The sequence below is a fragment of the Aristolochia californica genome, unplaced genomic scaffold (assembly GCF_029961685.1).
Source record: "Aristolochia californica isolate CCGP_79_NKW_82.1479 unplaced genomic scaffold, dmAriCali1.0.hap1 SCAF_8, whole genome shotgun sequence".
NCBI lineage: Eukaryota > Viridiplantae > Streptophyta > Magnoliopsida > Piperales > Aristolochiaceae > Aristolochia > Aristolochia californica.
The window spans coordinates 28749518-28768948 of NW_027182279.1; the positions used below are offsets into that span (position 1 = coordinate 28749518).

Below are 19431 nucleotides of genomic sequence, written 5' to 3' on the forward strand. Positions count from 1 at the left end.
TCTTTTACTAATTTTCTCATTGGATGATGTTTTTATTGACAAATTCCCTTAGAAAATTTTCTTGCATTTGTGACGCCATTGAAAATAAAATAAAATAATAATTACGTAGCTGTAGTGTTTACAATTGGAACAAAATAAGAAATTAAATATAGAAAATGAGCGATCAACATAAATCTTCTTGGCTTACTTTTCCCATGATATCAGATTAAACAATAAGAAACATAGTTATTTTTTTAAAGAAAAGAAGATAAAAAAGAAAACTTTTTCTATTCATTAAATAGTGCAAATATTAGAAAAAAATTCAAAAAAAAAATTCCTCTATTTATTTTTCTTATAATGTTCTATCGGCATATACACACCCTTAAATTTTTTATGACTCGTTACATGTAATCTCCATAACATAAGTAAAATATGTGCTAGCTAGGATATACCTTGTTATTTTTCAATCATGTTTCTCATGACCTCCACAAACCTGAGGTTACATTGTCCTCATCAAAGACTCAGGTCCAACACATAATCAAAACTAGGAGTGTGCGAAAAAAAAAAAACTTAAATTTACTCCGTTGGGTGGAGAAGGGATAGAAGGGGAAAACCCTAAGTTCAGGTCAAGTTTGGGACTCGAGGTCCAACACATAATCAAAGTTAGGAGTGGGCAAAAAAAAAAAAAAAAACTTAAATTCACTCCGTTGGGAGGAGAAGGGATGGAGGGAAAGAAACCGAAGTTGGAGGTAGGCTTGGGTTTTCCCAAATTTGACCTAAACTTGATGGAAATACCTTATTGATATTTTTTTAAAATTAAAATAACATATATATAAAACTTATCTATTTTTTTATTTTTTATTATTTATATTTTGACATTGTATAATAATTTTATGCATTGTATTCTTTAACTATTTTTATATTTAAAAAATATTTTAATTGGAGAATTACTAGGTTGATTTGGGAATGAGACAAAGGATAATGTTTGATTTCTAAACCGTTCGGGTCTCCGAGTTGGGGTTCGGGTTCTCAAAACCCGAACCATGCTTTCCCCTCTGAATTAACCCGCTTTTTCTTTGGCCGGACCAGCTCAAACGGCGTTGGTTAGACGAATCGAGGCCAGCAGGGTAAGAAGTCTGGGTAAGAAGTCTGTGTGTTTTTTTTCTCCCTCATTATTTGGGTTTTTATCGACCTCGCTCTGCAACTCTGCTGCTGTCTTCTCGTCGATGGCGGTTAGGGCGACAGTATCTCGTTTCCCGACCGATCCCGATGCACAGGAAGCCTCCGGCCTTCCTTGGGGAGTCACCGTTTCCCCATTTTCTCCAGTTGACGAGCTTGGTAACCCCCCTGTTTCCGGGTCCAACGGTAACCTTGTTCCTCGCTGCGATTAGGGCGACGGTATCTCGTTTCCCGACCGATCCCGATGCACAGGAAGCCTCCGGCCTTCCTTGGGGAGTCACCGTTTCCCCATTTTCTCCGGTTGACGAGCTTGGTAACCCCCCTGTTTCCGGGTCCAACGGTAACCTTGTTCCTCGCTGCGATAATTGCTGGGCTTATTTCAATTCCTACTGCGAGCTTGAACAATGGGCTGGGACTTGTTCTCTCTGTGGCACTCTTAATGGGTTAACGTCAGAAACAATCGCTCGTTACTCTCAACCGGAGTTATGTGCAGAGATGTGCTCTTCCTTCATAGATCTCGAGCTACCTGGTAGAGTTCCGTTTTATTATAATTGAACCCGAGTTTTACTAGATCATTTAGCTGTGAGAATTTAAGTCTAATAGCGTTTGATCTTACCAGATGACGGCGAGGAAGCTGTGAAGGCTCGGCCGGTTTATGTTGCAGCAGTGGATCTTGCATGTAAGATCCGATAGTCTTTGTGATGATACCCTTCATTTCATATGCGAACTTTGCTACATTTTATCTTTATCGATGTTACTACTGCATTTTGTTTTTTTTCGAAAGTGTTTATTAGTACCTTATATAGAGTTTGTATTTCGTAGATCGAGGTGTAAGTGTTGTAGGGGTGTCTTCTTTTGTTACTGTTAAATGTTTAACCATGGTTTACTGATAAGATGGCTCATGTATTGAGGTGATTATGTTGCTATGTTTGTATGTTTACGTTACCTGTTAGGAGCCAAATGTTGCCTGAAGATTTATTGGGAGAAAATATAATTGGCATTCTTCTTTTTTCATTTTTGGTGTCATCAAGCATTAACAAATGGCTACTTCATTAAAGATACTGTTCATGTTTCAGGAACATTGTATAGTTCAATCACTTGAATGCTCATCCACTAAATATTTATGACCCTACATCCATTATGGTATTGCATTACAGTTCTTCTAGCCTTTTTTATTTTTTCTAAATGGATCATAGTAAGCAAAACTTTCTCAAAGATGTCTCAAAAGCCCATCTAAAAGTTGTTTGCGGCTGTGATGCAAAAGCAAGATGATGAGGGTAATCTTGTGTTCATGGTTATCATTCATGGATATTACATGGAGGCGGAATTATAATCATAAATCTTGTCTTCTACAAGTTCAACATGATGAGTTGGCATGAGGCTCAAAACTGTATTAATTATTTTGCACATTTATTAGTGATATAAAAATTTTAAGTTCTCAACATGCTCTATCCCTTACATTGTGCTAGAATTCACTTACTAGTTTTTTGTTGTACTTCTGAACATAAATGCAGCATCTGAGGAGTTTTTGGAGTTGATCAAAAGTGCGCTACTGGCTGCTTTAGAAGGTGGGCAATTGTTTATCTCAGTATTGGCCTTCATAAGGTGATCAATATTTTAGAAGATCACCCTCAGCTTTTCACACATTTGTGGTTGCATTGGTAATTATTTTTCTTGTTTATGATAATGTTTTAATACCAATTACCTTTTACATTTGCAGCACTTGGGCCGGGTTCTCTGTTTGGGCTTGTTATATTCAGTCATAAGATAGGCTTATACGATGTGCAAGGACCCATACCAGTTGTCAAAAATGTCTTTATTCCCCCCAGATACAGATGCTTCATTGCCCTTTGAGCTTGAAGATGCCATGCCATTGTTTTCTTTCTTGGCTCCTGTATGTTTATGATGGACAATGTCAACATACCCTTGACTTCAAATTGTTAAAAAAAAAAGAATCTCTACCAACACTACAATCAATTGGAAAATGGATTTTAGTGAAGGTTTGGTTCATTCTCCAAGGACTGAAGCCTTGGAAAGACCGAATAGCTGCAGCCTTGGAAACACTGAAACCTACAACTTCATGGGAAAGAACTATAGCTGCTGGACAAGGACTTGATGGTATATTATTAGGTGGCAGAGGTTTTGGTGCTGCAATGGAGGCTCTAATTAACTACCTTGGATCAGAATACGGAAATACATTTGCACTGGGTATGGTAAAGTCCAATTCTTACTTCCCTGTGCTTCTTTTACATTATCATGGACCAAAATAAATTAACATATGTTTCTTTTATAGTCATCTTTGTTCTAACTATTTAGTGATGTTTGTTGAAAATCAAGTAAATGCATATTACCTGTAAATGGATTTACAGAATGACATTTTGTTTCTTAGGAAGTGGTCTTGAATTGCAAAGCCTCCATCCTTGGATGAGAAAAGGCTATGAGGAAATTTCTGTTAATCTTTCAACTTATTGACATCTGGTGGCACCAGATTTAGATCATCAAACATTCTTGCAGTTACTGCCACCAAAGTGTGTCATCCATGTTTGATGTCTTCCTCTTTTCCATGCACAAGATATATCTGGTTCTATTTTCCTTATGGGTAGACTTATTCTTTCAACTAAAATCTATCATTAATTTTTTTCTAATAAAATCTTTTTCATTATTGAAAAAATGGCCTGTACCCCTTATTGCTGGATGCTCTCTCTTTAAAAAAGTTGAGTGTTTTCATTGTTCTTTTCCCATTGATGTTCATTAGTCATATGCATGCAACTTATTGTGAGGGATAAATCTGGAGAGTCATTCCTTGTTTTTCTATTCGTATTTTTGAAGATTTCTGCTTTGAATCTAGGATTGTCTTTATCCCTCACTATGAAAAGTATATGTTCATTCTATTAATTATGTCTTGTGAAACCATAATGGCTGGAAATGAGCTAAATGTTGCCAATTGAAAGAATTGGTTTTTCAATGGTTGATTATCGGTTTCCTGGAAAAGCACTGGTCACAATTTTTTTGGATACTTCCTCTTACCAGGTAATAACATGTTCTTTTCCTTGGGTGAAATGTTTCCTCTCAAGGGCGACAATAGGGGCCTGGAAGAATATCTTGTCTCAATTTACCTTTCTGAATTTTGTTTTCTTAAAATTGATTGTACTAATTGTATTAGTATTTATAAACATTCGTTTATTGGTTATGTGGCTCCAAAATCGACTGCATTAGTGACTATCAGCATTTGTTTATTAGATATTTATGTGGGTCAAAAATTGATTGCAGCTAGGGTTTTTACATTTTTGTCTGGTCCTCCTGATTATGGAGCTAGTCAATTAGATACAAGGCGTTATGGTGAGCAATATGCCAGTAAAGGAGAGGAAGCAGACTGTACACTGCTTCCTGAGCAGACACCCTTCTACAAAGAACTGGTAAATTGCCTTATGCCTATATACACCCAAGTGCTGAAATGGTTGAGTTTTGTAGAATCTACAGATCTTTGGAAAAATAACCCATGATGACTTTGCACAGGCAGCTGTTGCTGTTCAATCGGGGGTTTGTGTGGACATATTTGCTGTTACCAATGAATATACAGACTTAGCTTCATTAAAATTCCTTAGCATCGAGAGTGGCGGTTCACTGTTTCTGTACTCTAATACTGATGACTCTACACTTCCTCAGGACATGTAAGTTGATTTGCTTATATCCATCATTTTGAGAAATCATACTTTTTTTTTTTTTTTTTGTGAATGAACGTGGAATCACTTTTTTTGAATGATTAAAGAATAATTTTTTTTTTGAAATGATGTAGAATGACATTAACTGTTCATCTGCAATCAAGAGTAAAATTCACTCTTAATTACTCAGAAAATATTTTTTTCATAGGGATCATTTTTTTTTTAAATCGATTTTGGTGAGACGATTTGGCCTGCTCATTCATTCATGGGGTGCCATACTGTGAAAAGATCATGCTTGTAATGTTAGAGCTTAGGTGTTGCATGGGTTCAGTTATGCAGTGGAAAGTTGAATTTACTTTTACCTGTGTCGGCCTAGTTGCGTCCTTGGGATAACCCACACTAGTCAGCCTCCCTTGCATACAAATAGTTGGCACACAATAAACCTTTTCTCATATACACAAATCTGTCTACATACAAGATATTCGAGCGCTCCTTTAAGTCTCTATGTCAATGTCTGATTGATTGGCACTCATCCAGCCCCCCTAAATATAGTTGGGGAAATTGCTGGACACATGCCCCTTCGAATGGTCATGTGCTTCTTGGCGCATGCCTCCTCATGTACAACCGCCCCAGCTAACACCCTATGGCCCACGTGACTAGAAACCGTTTAGGAACCATTATAAGCTGAATTTTGATGGTAGCGCCTTTGGGAACCCGGGTTTGGATGATTTTGGAGGGGTGATTTTTGATCCGGGCGGCATAGCCATACTCTCTTACTGTGGCCCTCTCGGAATTGCTGACTCGACCATTGCTGAGCTCTCTGGTCTCCTTCACGGCTTGTGTATTTTTAATGATAGCTTTAGTGGTCTCCTTATCATGGAGGGAGACTCCAAGGTCGTCATCGGATGGTGCTCCACCTCATCCTTCCCCCCGTGGCGTCACTGGCAGATTTTTCTTGATATTTTGGATATTGTATCCACCATTTCTTGTACTTCGTCTCATATACTTAGATCAGCCATTTCGGTTGCTGATTTGTGTGCCTAGGTCCCCCCTTCAATCTCTTATTGTTAGGGGAGGTCTCCCTTGATGTATCTTCCCTTTCTTTAAAATAAGTTTATCATCATTAAAAAAAAAGTTGGCTGCCACTAATCTGACTTGCCTCCATGCCTTGGTGTTCAGGCACTAGCCTGTATGTGCCCAGCCTATACGTGCAGTGCCTAGGGGTGGCATCAAGTCGAGTCGAGCTGAGTTTGAATCTGCATATGTTCAAGCTGAGCTTGATTTAAATACTTCGAACTCAAGCTAGAGCCGAGCCCAGCCTTAAGCTTAAAATTGGAATTGAGCTTGAGCAGGGTTCAAGCTCCAACCTACATTTAAAACTTTGCATAAAATACAAGTCAAATAAACTGTGCATAAAATTATGCATAAATTTTACTTAAAATTGGGCATGACCTTTGTACATAAACTCTGCATAAAATTGTCTATAAACTCTGCATAAAATTGTTTATAAACACTGCATAATATTATGCCAATGTGACTTATATAAAAACATGACCTATATACAAAATGTGACTTTTATATACATTTCCCACTCTCTTGAGCCTACCCAAACTCGAACCTGTATATGTTCGAGCTTTGCTTGATTTGAATACTTTGAACTTGAGTTCGAGCTCAAGTTTAGCTTTGAGACTAAAATTGGAATCGAGCTCAAGCCCAAGAATTTTAACCAAATTTGAGCTCAAGCTCGAGTCGGGTTTGAACTTTAACCTACATTTAAAACTTTCCATAAAATACATATTTAATATTAAGTTCAAAGAATCCTAAATGTATGGAAAACAAATAGAGATAATCTTGCATATCAGAGTTATTAAGAAACGAAATATGACTAGATCTATAACTCATAAAGGATCTCCAAATAATTTGTATTGCATAAATTCTATACTACATTGCATGGAGAGAATAAGGATGAAGGAGATCAAATGGGAGAAATGAGCTTACCTGTGGCTGACATATATTCCGTGACTTTCGTCTGCAACGCCCAGGTCAGCAATGTCTAAATGCGGTTGTGCGATGAAGAGTTTGAAAGCGCTGAAGATGAAACATGGCAGAAATTGGTTGAGGAAGGACTGAAATACGAAACTTCTGTAAAAATCTGAGCATGCATATTACTAGTGGTTGGTAATATGCATGCTCTCTTTTATTTTCTTTTCCATTTTCCTTGTGCATCCAAACAAGAGAAACCACATTTCTCTTTTTTTCTCTCTTATTTTTCATGGGCATCCAAACAAGAGAATCGATCTTTTAGTCCCATTCCTCTTCTTGGGTAAATCTTTCTCAACGTCCGTCATTTTTGAATAACTGGTGCGCCCAACACTGTCAATAATACCATACGGTTTGACATTGTGCATAGCCCCTTTAGGGAAAAACCTCGCGGAAGGGAGCCAGTCCTGGTTATGAAAAAGCTGAGTCTCATCCCTCTCCAACCACAGATCGTAGCCTCCAGAAAACTGAGACCTGTTAGCCAAAGCCTTCAACTGCTCGTCGGCTTTGATGGAAAAGAGAGTTGGGGCTCGCTCAAGCTCAGAAACTGCGGCTCTAAGTTCCGCCCACTGCTTCATTTTGTAAATCTGGCACTCACGGCAAAGACGGGCCTTTACGAGTTGTTTGGCTTTTGTGGCCTGCATCCGCTTCCACTGTCATTTCGAGACTCCGCCGAGGTAGGTACAAGGCCCCCCACCCAGTTTGTCACGAGGTCAGATGAGCCTAAACTCACTTAGGCTAGCGGAACTCCAACTCCCGTGATGGCCTACCTTCAATTTGTCAAAGGTAGTACAACCTCTCACCCCTTAGATCAACGTTGCAAACTCCTTCCTCTCAAATGAAGCACTAGGAATGAAAAGATAGAAAGACAATGGAATAGGAAGAGAAAGTAACCTTGTATTAATACTAGAGAAGATTACAAGGAGTGGCCGTCCAAGGTGGAAGGCCAGCACTCTACAAAAACTCTCTTTCTCGTCTATGCTGAATGAATCTACAAGGGTTGAATGCCTTGGTATTTATAGGCTTCAACCCCTCCCTTCTCTCATGCTTCCGTCCAATGAGAGCAGAGCTCCTCCCTTATCAAATCTCCTTAATTTGATCCTCCATTCAAATCCCTTGATTTGCTCCTTTTTCTTAAAATTCGTTTTACCATTGTTATTTTCCTTAGACACTTTGTTAGCCGAATTATTCTTTCTCTCATATTCGGTTAACTTTTCAGCAGTAGATAAAGCTGAAGCTAATGTCTTTACTTTCCGTCTTCTCAATTCTTGCTCAGCCCACGGGAAGTAAAGACATTAGCTTCAACTTTATCTACTGCTAAAAAGTTAACCGAATATGAGAGAAAGAATTATTCGGCTAACAAAGTGCCTAAGAAAAATAACAATGGTATAACGAATTTTAAGAAGAAGGAGAAAGGGGAGAAGAAGTCATGGGCAAAGGACGCCAAGGCTAGGTCGGAAGAGAAGAAACGAGGGGACAAACAGAAAAAGAAGGTCCATTGTTTCATATGCGAGGGATTGTCTTAGAAAGAGGTATACAATACTAAATTGGAAATTATGGCCAGAAAAATAGAAAATTGTGAGGCAGAAATAACTCTTCTCAAACATAGATTAGATAAAATAGAAAAAGATTCTTATGATGGTATCACTGTAGGGTTAGAAGAACCAGAAACTTCCTACGTATGTAACCAAGATAAATCTATTTCCAGTATCCTTGTTAGAGCAAAGATTATTTTCCCTAACAAACAGTCCCTCGTGTTAGATGCTTTAGTAGATTCCGGCTGTACCAAATGTATTATCCATAGAAGATTAGTTCCTCTTCAGTTCCTTAAGAAAACCAATAAATAAGTGTTTAGCCAACAGGTAGATGGTATCTATCACCCATATACAACAGTTTTTATGTATATTTGGTTAATTAATAAGATAATAAAACAGTTTTTGAGATTTGTTTTGCGAATATTACCTATATATTACTTATACTTAGGATTATTATATAATACCTTAAGAGATTATTGTGCAATATCATAGGAACTTATAGCTACATATTATTCTTGGTAATAATAGCATTAGAATTATTTGGATATTTTATATTTCTCCCAGAACAATTAGATAATCTTTTAGCCTCTGATATATTCTTATTCCTTAATATTTTTGCCAGAATCATAGATAGAACCTTAGGTACATGATTTTTATCTTTATAGCTTTAACAATAGTGTTCTGTAATTTAGTTAACTTTAGTTTTGTCTGTTTTACCTTATCTTTATATTCATACTGAAGATTTGTAGAGACTCCAAGGCAAATATTTATACCTAAAGGACAAGCAATTAGAAGAACCCCAAATAATTCACCTCTAAATACTCCAGATTAAAGCAGATTAAAGTAGTACCCCTCCGAATTGTTATCTTGAGGGAGGGAGGGAGGGAGGGAGGCTAAGTGTTCTGACAGAACATTAAAAGTCAGAAGCGTTTTAGGAACTACCTTTTGGCTAAGTGTTCTGACAGAACATTAAAAGACAGAAGCGTTTTAGGAACTACCTTCTGGAAGTTTTTACAGCTATCTTTTCCTTCTCTTCCGATTGCTTTCATGCTTATACTTTTCATAATATTAGGCATCGTTCTTGTTACCTTAATACTTATTGCTTTTATTGTGTGTTGAGTATTTTCGTTTTTGTTTATATTTACTACTTTATTTTAAGACGTTATTACAGAAAGGTATATAAGGCAGGAAACTACTGGGTGAGGGCTAAGCCCTGACAAACGCCTCTGCCTCAGTTGACCCAAGCGTTGCTCTTGGTGGTCACAACACCGCTGTACCTTTTTATGTATATTTGGTTAATTAATAAGATAATAAAACAGTTTTTGAGATTTGTTTTGCGAATATTACCTATATATTACTTATACGTAGGATTATTATATAATACCTTAAGAGATTATTGTGCAATATTATAGGAACTTATAGCTACATATTGTTCTTGGTAATAATAGCATTAGAATTATTTGGATATTTTATATTTCTCCCAGAACAATTAGATAATCTTTTAGCCTCTGATATATTCTTTTTCCTTAATATTTTAGCCTGAATCATAGATAGAACCTTGGATACATGATTTTTATCTTTATGGCTTTAACAGTAGTCTTCTGTAATTTAGTTATCTTTAGTTTTGTCTTTTTTACCTTATCTTTTTATTCATACAGAAGATTTGTAGAGGCTCCATGGCAAATATTTATACCTAGAAGACAAGTAATTAGAAGAACCCCAAATAATTCACCTCTAAATACATCAGATTAAAGCAGATTAAAGTAGTACCCCTCGGGAGGGAGGGAGGCTAAGTGTTCTGTCTGACAGAACATTAGAAGACAGAAGCGTTTTAGGAACTACCTTCTGGAAGTTTTTAGAACTATCTTTTCCTTCTCTTACAATTGCTTTCATGCTTATACTTTTCATAATAATAGGGACAGAAGCGTTTTAGCAACTACCTTCTGGAAGTTTTTACAACTATCTTTTCCTTCTCTTATGATTGCTTTCATGCTTATACTTTTCATAATATTAGGCATCGTTCTTGTTACCTTAATACTTACTGCTTTTATTTTGTGTTGAGTATTTTCGTTTTTGTTCATATTTACTACTTTATTTTAAGACATTATTACAGAAAGGTATATAAGGCTAAAAACTTTTGGGTGAGGGCTAAGCCCTGACAAACGCCTCTGCCTCAGTTGAGCCAAGCGTTGCTCTCGGTTGTCACAATGCCGCTGTACCTTTTTTATGTATATTTGGTTAATTAATAAGATAATAAAACAGTTTTTGAGATTTGTTTTGCGAATATTACCAATATATTACTTATACTTAGGATTATTATATAATACCTGAAGAGATTATTGTGCAATATCATAGGAACTTATAGCTACATATTGTTCTTGGTAATAATAACATTAGAATTATTTGGATATTTTATATTTCTCCCAGGACAAGTAGATAATCTTTTAGCATCTGATATATTCTTATTCCTTAATATTTTAGCCAGAATCATAGATAGATCCGTAGATACATGATTTTTATCTTTATTGCTTTAACAATAGTCTTCTGTAATTTAGTTATCTTTAGTTTTATCTGTTTTACCTTATCTTTATATTCGTACAGAAGATTTGTAGAGACTCCTAGGCAAATAGTTATACCTAGAAGACAAGTAATTAGAAGAACCCCAAATAATTCACCTCTAAATACTCCATATTAAAGCAGATTAAAGTAGTACCCCTCCGAATTGGTATCTACAGGGAGGGAGGGAGGGAGGGAGGGAGGCTAAGTGTTTTGACTGAACATTAAAAGACAATAGTGTTTTAGGAACTACCTTCTGGCTAAGTGTTCTGACAGAACATTAAAAGACAGAAGCGTTTTAGGAACTACTTTCTGGAAGTTTTTACAACTATCTTTTCCTTCTGTTGCGATTGCTTTCATGCTTATACTTTTCATAATATTTGGCATCGTTTTTGTTACCTTAATACTTATTGCTTTTATTGTGTGTTGAGAATTTTTCGTTTTTGTTCATATTTACTACTTTATTTTAAGACGTTATTACAAAAATAGGATTAGATACAAGGTGAAGGATTTACCTTGGAAATTGGAAGTTCTTCTAGAAATCTTAATATAATAGACAAAATAACATGTAGGAGAAGTGTAGACCAAAGAGATATACAATTAGACGAAATAATAGATATAGATCAAGACATTACTATATTTAGCAAGAATTAATTAAACCTTCTTAACCCCAAACAATTATATAGAACAGGACCATTAAACTTTAATACCGGATTATTTAGACATTACCGAGAAATCCAGATTAGTTGTGTAGGACAAGATTCTGTTAACATTAACTTAATAGCAGAACAAGCCTTTAAAGAAATAGGGGTAAAAGGATTCATTTAGGTCTGATTGTAATAGGGGTAAAAGGATTAGGACGAAAATATCTAGGAACTAAAACCTTACTTAGTATCTACGATGATAGATGGGCAGACCCTAAAAAGGCAATGTTAGGAATCATTGAGGTAGATATGAATCAAAATGGAGGAATATTTTATTGCTCCCCAGACTTCCTTTTTGGACTACAAGATTTTAGAAAATATATCAAAATAGGTATTCAGACAAAAGGATATGAATCCTTCGTAGGAAACAATCTTTTATTGTGTATTGAATTCTTAGGAAGGTGTACTTGTTCTAGCACTACTAGGTTCAAGGTTAAAATAGACGATGTAGTTAATTTAATAGGAAACAAAGGAATAAAATTAATTAAGCCTATTAAATATTCTCCAGACATTTTAGCAGGATTAGAATGGAACCTTAAATTTATAGAAGAAAAAATAATCAGTCCTGAAGAAAGTATCATGTACACAGATACTAAAGGTAACATAAATATTAGATTTAATAGCTATGAACAAAAGAATATAGAAGATACGGAATCAATCTCTAGTGAAAATACTGACCTAGTCAATATAGAATTAGAAACAGATGAGATAATATACCCTAAAGAATTATATGTATATATATATATATATATTCAGAGAGAGAGAGAGAGAGAGAGAGAGTCTGGTCTGTAGCTTTTATACCTAGGGCTTTTTAATAGGGATCATTTTTTTTTAAATCGATTTTGGTGAGGCGATTTGGCCTGCTCATTCATTCATGGGGTGCCATACTGTGAAAAGATCATGCTTGTAATGTTAGAGCTTAGGTGTTGCACGGGTTCAGTTATGCAGTGGAAAGTGGAATTTACTTTTACCTGTGTCGGCCTAGTTGCGTCCTTGGGATAACCCACACTAGTCAGCCTCCCTTGCATACAAATAGTTGGCACACAATAAACCTTTTCTCATTTACACAAATCTGTCTACATACAAGATATTCGAGCGCTCCTTTGAGTCTCTATGTCAATGTCTAATTGATTGGCACTCATCCAGCCCCCCTATATATAGTTGGGGAAATTGCTGGCCACATGCCCCTTCGAATGGTCATGTGCTTCTTGGCGCATGCCTCCTCATGTACAACCGCCCCAGCTAACACCCCATGGCCCACGTGACTAGAAACCATTTAGGAACCATTATAAGCTGAATTTTGATGGTAGCGCCTTTGGGAACCCGGGTTTGGATGATTTTGGCGGGGTGATTTTTGATCCGGGCGGCACTGCCATACTCTCTTACTGTGGCCCTCTCGGAATTGCTGACTCGACCATTGCTGAGCTCTCTGGTCTCCTTCACAGCATGTGTATTTTTAAGGATCGCTTTAGTGTCTCCTTATCATGGAGGGAGACTCCAAGGTCGTCATCGGATGGTGCTCCACCTCATCCTTTCCCCCATGGCGTCACTGGCAGATTTTTCTTGATATTTTGGATATTGTATCCACCATTTCTTGTACTTCGTCTCATATACTAAGATCAGCCATTTCGGATGCTGATTTGTGTGCCTAGGTCCCCCCTTCAATCTCTTTTTGTTAGGGGAGGTCTCCCTTGATGTATCTTCCCTTTCTTTGAAATAAGTTTATTATCATTAAAAAAAAAGTTGGCTACCACTAATCTGACTTGCCTCCATGCCTTGGTGTTCAGGCACTAGTCCGTATCTGCCCAGCCTATACGTGCAGTGCCTAGGGGTGACATCGAGTCGAGTCGAGCCGAGTTTGAATCTGCATATGTTTTAGCTGGGCTTGATTTAAATACTTCAAACTCAAGCTAGAGCCGAGCCCAGCCTTAAGCTTAAAATTGGAATTGAGCTTGAGCAGGGTTCAAGCTCCAACCTACATTTAAAACTTTGCATAAAATACAAGTCAAATAAACTGTGCATAAAATTATGCATAAATTTTACTTAAAATTGGGCATGACCTTTGTACATAAACTCTGCATAAAATTGTCTATAAACTTTGCATAAAATTGTTTATAAACACTGCATAATATTATGCCAATGTGACTTATATAAAAACATGACCTATATACAAAATGTGACTTTTATATACATTTCCCACACTCTTGAGCCTACCCAAACTCGAACCTGTATATGTTCGAGCCTAGCCAAACTCGAACCTGTATATGTTCGAGCTTTGCTTGATTTGAATACTTTGAACTTGAGTTCGAACACAAGCTTAGCTTTGAGACTAAAATTGGAATCGAGCTCAAGCCCAAGAATTTTAACCAAATTTGAGCTCAAGCTCGAGTTGGGTTTGAACTTTAACCTACATTTAAAACTTTCCATAAAATACATATTTAATATTAAGTTCAAAGAATCCTAAAAGTATGGAAAACAAATAGAGATAATCTTGCATATCAGAGTTATTAAGAAACGAAATATGACTAGATCTATAACTCATAAAGGATCTCCAAATAATTTGTATTGTATAAATTCTGTACTACATTGCATGGAGAGACTAAGGATGAAGGAGATCAAATGGGAGAAATGAGCTTACCTGTGGCTGACATATATTCCGTGACTTTCGTCTGCGACGCCCAGGTCAGCAATGTCTAAATGCGGTTGTGCGATGAAGAGATTGAAAGCGCTGAAAATGGAACATGGCGGAAATAGGTTGAGGAAGGACTGAAATACGAAACTTCCGTAAAAATCTGAGCATGCATATTACTAGTGGTTGGTAATATGCATGCTCTCTTTTCTTTTCTTTTCCATTTTCCTTGCGCATCCAAACAAGGGAAACCACATTTCTCTTTTTTTCTCTCTTATTTTTCATGGGCATCCAAACAAGAGAATCGATCTTTTAGTCCCATTCCTCTTCTTGGGTAAATCTTTCTCAACGTCCGTCATTTTTGAATAACTGGTGCACCCAACACTGTCAATAATACCATACGGTTTGACATTGTGCATAGCCCCTTTAAGGAAAAACCTCGCGGAAGGGAGCCAGTCCTGGTTATGAAAAAGCTGAGTCTCATCCCTCTCCGACCACAGATCGTAGCCTCCAGAAAACTGAGACCTATTAGCCAAAGCCTTCAACTGCTCGTCGGCTTTGATGGAAAAGAGAGTTGGGGCTCGCTCAAGCTCAGAAACTGCGGCTCTAAGTTCCGCCCACTGCTTCATTTTGTAAATCTGGCACTCACTACAAAGACGGGCCTTTATGAGTTGTTTGGCTTTTGTGGCCTGCATTCGCTTCCACTGTCATTTCGAGACTCCGCCGAGGTAGGTACAAGGCCCCCCACCCAGTTTGTCACGAGGTCAGATGAGCCTAAACTCACTTAGGCTAGCGGAACTCCAACTCCCGTGATAGCCTACCTTCAATTCGTCAAAGGTAGTACAACCTCTCACCCCTTAGATCAACGTTGCAAACTCCTTCCTCTCAAATGAAGCACTAGCAATGAAAAGATAGAAAGACAATGGAATAGGAAGAGAAAGTAACCTTGTATTAATACTAGAGAAGATTACAAGGAGTGGCCGTCCAAGGTGGAAGGCCAGCACTCTACAAAAACTCTCCTTCTCGTCTATGCTGAATGAATCTACAAGGGTTGAATGCCTTGGTATTTATAGGCTTCAACCCCTCCCTTCTCTCATGCTTCCGTCCAATGAGAGTAGAGATCCTCCCTTATCAAATCTCCTTAATTTGATCCTCCATTCAAATCCCTTGATTTGCTCCTTTTTCTTAAAATTCGTTTTACCATTGTTATTTTCCTTAGACACTTTGTTAGCCGAATCATTCTTTCTCTCATATTCGGTTAACTTTTCAGCAGTAGATAAAGCTGAAGCTAATGTCTTTATTTCCCGTCTTCTCAATTCTTGCTCAGCCCACGGGAAGTAAAGACATTAGCTTCAACTTTATCTACTGCTGAAAAGTTAACCAAATATGAGAGAAAGAATTATTCGGCTAACAAAGTGCCTAAGAAAAATAACAATGGTATAACGAATTTTAAGAAGAAGGAGAAATGGGAGAAGAAGTCATGGGCAAAGGACGCCAAGGCTAGGCCGGAAGAGAAGAAACGAGGGGACAAACAGAAAAAGAAGGTCCATTGTTTCATATGCGAGGGATTGTCTTAGAAAGAGGTATACAATACTAAATTGGAAATTATGGCCAGAAAAATAGAAAACTGTGAGGCAGAAATAACTCTTCTCAAACATAGATTAGATACAACAGAAAAAGATTCTTATGATGGTATCACTGTAGGGTTAGAAGAACCAGAAACTTCCTACGTATGTAACCAAGATAAATCTATTTCCAGTATCCTTGTTAGAGCAAAGATTATTTTCCCTAACAAACAATCCCTCGTGTTAGATGCTTTAGTAGATTCCGGCTGTACCAAATGTATTATCCATAGAAGATTAGTTCCTCTTTAGTTCCTTAAGAAAACCAATAAATAAGTGTTTAGCCAACACGTAGATGGTACCTATCACCCATATACAACCTATTTTGATGAAGGCAAAATCCAGTTCTTTACCAATTGTTCAACTTGTTCTGGATCTTATCCTTTACCTTTAACATGGGTTAGAGATCTCAAAGTCAAAGTAGACTTTATTTTAGGTCTTAATTTTATTCTTCATAACAATGGTTCACTTTACTTCTTGTTTGCAACGTCCTTTTTACAACTATCTTTAGAATTAATATTCTGTCTTTTAGGGCAAGTGTTGGCTAAGTGTTCTGTCTGACAGAACATTAAAAGACAGAAGCGTTTTAGGAACTACCTTCTGGAAGTTTTTACAACTATCTTTTCCTTCTCTTACGATTGCTTTCATGCTTATACTTTTCATAATATTAGGCATCGTTCTTGTTACCTTAATACTTACTGCTTTTATTGTGTGTTGAGTATTTTCGTTTTTGTTCATATTTACTACTTTATTTTAAGACGTTATTACAGAAAGGTATATAAGGCTGAAAACTACTGGGTGAGGGCTAAGCCCTGACAAACGCCTCTGCCTCAGTTGAGCCAAGCGTTGCTCTCGGTTGTCACAACACCGCTGTACCTTTTTATGTATATTTTGTTAATTAATAAGATAATAAAACAGTTTTTGAGATTTGTTTTGCGAATATTACCTATATATTACTTATACGTACGATTATTATATAATACCTTAAGAGATTATTGTGCAATATTATAGGAACTTATAGCTACATATTTTTTTTGAGAAGAGTTGTAAATGCATTCAAAAGAGATAAAATACAAACTAAGAAACTAAAAAGACATTTCCTCCACAACAAGATGTTGGAGGGTAACGCCTTTTTTAGCTTGAACATCGGCTAAATGATTAGCAGATCTTGGTACATGTTTCCAAGTACATAATAAATCAGAAGTTAAATTACAGATTTCATCATAAATCTTCCAATGATGCCAAGGAGGTTTTGAAGGCTTGGAGCACCAATTTATAATAACTTGAGAATCCCCTTCAATCAAGAGAGCACCGTCCTTTTTTTTTTTGAAGAGTTTCAGCCCGTTGAGCAAGCCATGTAATTCCGCACAAGTAGAGTCTGATACTCCAATTGGACCCGCATAAGTGTAGAGAAGATTTGCTTGATCATCGTGAATTACTCCACCAAATCCGGCTGGGCCCGGACAACCGAAAGCACTTCCATCAAAATTTAATTTAAAGTGTCCAGGAGGAGGCCTAGTCCATTCTATCATAATAGGAGCCTTCGAAATAAGAGACATTTTCGCAACATTTCTCCAATTTTCCCTCATATTTGTTGCTCTTAGATCACAGAATTCTTTGCGAAGGAGAACCCAAGAGCTAACTTGACTGACTATCTGATCACAGAGAATATTCCGAGGAATAGATTTCTGATTGAATTTGCGATTATTTCTTTCTTTCCATAAATTCCACACAATGTGTCCAACACAACAAGATATTAAGATTTTCCCTAACTTCGGAAGATGGGAGCTAACCAAAGTATAAATAGTGTTTAGCAAATCTTGCGAAGGGCAATATAATAAACCGATCTTGTCCATTAATTCGGTCCAAATCTTATGAGCATATTCGCAATGCAAAAGCGTATGATCTCCTGTTTCAGGAGATGTGTTGCAGAATGGGCATTCTGGATTGGGAATATTAATGCCTCGTCTTTGCAAAGCGTCAGAAGTTAAAATTTTTTTAAGACATACCGTCCAGATGAAAAATTTGATGCGAGGAGGAATCGGGAGCGACCAAGCAAAAGTAACAGGATGTTCTGCGTGAAGAGGATGGTAGGAAATCAAATGATGGTACGTTGAGGCTGAAGAGAACATACCTTGTTTGTTGGGTGTCCAGATGAGGATATCGGAAGAATTTTTTAAGGCCACACCAGAAAGTAAATTGATCAGGCCAGTTGCTTCAACAGTTTCAGAGTCATTTAATGCCCGTATGAGATGAAGATTCCACCCACCCGAGGACTGCCAATGGTCAGAAATCATTGAACTTCGAGATCTTGACAGCTGGAATAAAAGAGGATAACTTTCCTCTAAGGAACTAGTCCCGATCCACCAATCGGACCAGAAAAGAGTATTTTCACCACTTCCAATATAGCATTTGACGGCGGCTTTGAAGCAAGGTAAGAGTTTGGCAATTTTCTTCCAAACAGGGGATAACTTGTAAAATCTTCCCCCCTCCGTCCACCAACCTCTCTCTTTTCCTGATTTACTTGCAACCATTCGGCGCCACAGTAGATTGGGTTGCATGTTGTACTTCCAAACCCACTTTAGTAGCAGAGACTTGTTGGTGGTAGCAACGTCATGAATCCCGAGGCCCCCCATTACAATTGGTTTACAAACATCAACCCATTTTACAAGATTAACCTTTTTTTCCCCATTTGGCCCATCCCATAAAAATCTTCTTTTCAAAAATTCAATTCTATCCCGAATAGAAGCTGGACAATTGTACAAAGATAAGACATAGGAAGGTATTCCATGAAGGCATGATTTAATTAGAACCAGTTTACCAGCTTTGGATAAAAATTTTCCTTTCCAAGAAGCCAGACGCTTCTCAAGCCTCTCAACAACCGGAAACCAGGAATTTTTCGAAGGCAGGAAAGGAGTCAAAGGTAAACCCAGATATGTACTCGGAATTGATGCTACCTTACAACCCAGATAGTTCGCCATTGAGTTGAGAATAGATGCATCAATATTAAAGCCAAAGATTGTGGTTTTCTCCCAGCTTATCTTTTGACCAGACGTCAATTCAAAGATATTCAAGATAGCTTTCATGCGTTTTATTTGTCTCATGGACCCTTCTCCAAAAAGAATAGAATCATCTGCAAACTGAAGAATGGGGACGTCTTGGATTGGATCAGAAAAAATAGGACTGAGCCAACCCGAACGTTTAGCAAACCGGATCATAGAGGTAAGGTATTCTCCAATGAGAGTAAAAATAAATGGAGAAAGGGGGTCTCCTTGTCTGATCCCTCTAGAGGATTTGAAGTATCCTCGGGGTTTCCCATTTACCAAAACAGAATAAGAAGGGGAGGAAATAGAACTCCTCATCCAGAATTTCCATCTGGTACCAAAACCCATACGGTCAAAAAGATAATCCACCAGTTTCCAGTCAACCCGGTCAAAGGCTTTCTCAAAATCAATTTTCAGAACAAACCTAGGAAGGGAAGATTTTTTGAACGAATGAAGAAGTTCATGAGCAGTAAGAGAAGAG

At 37.3% G+C, this 19431-nt stretch overlaps 1 pseudogene; it reads left to right on the forward strand.

Annotated features, from left to right (window-relative positions):
- The first annotated feature begins 701 nt into the window (after window positions 1–701).
- Window positions 702–19431, forward strand: part of LOC137938385 (protein transport protein SEC23 D-like) — an 80383-nt pseudogene continuing 61653 nt past the window's right edge.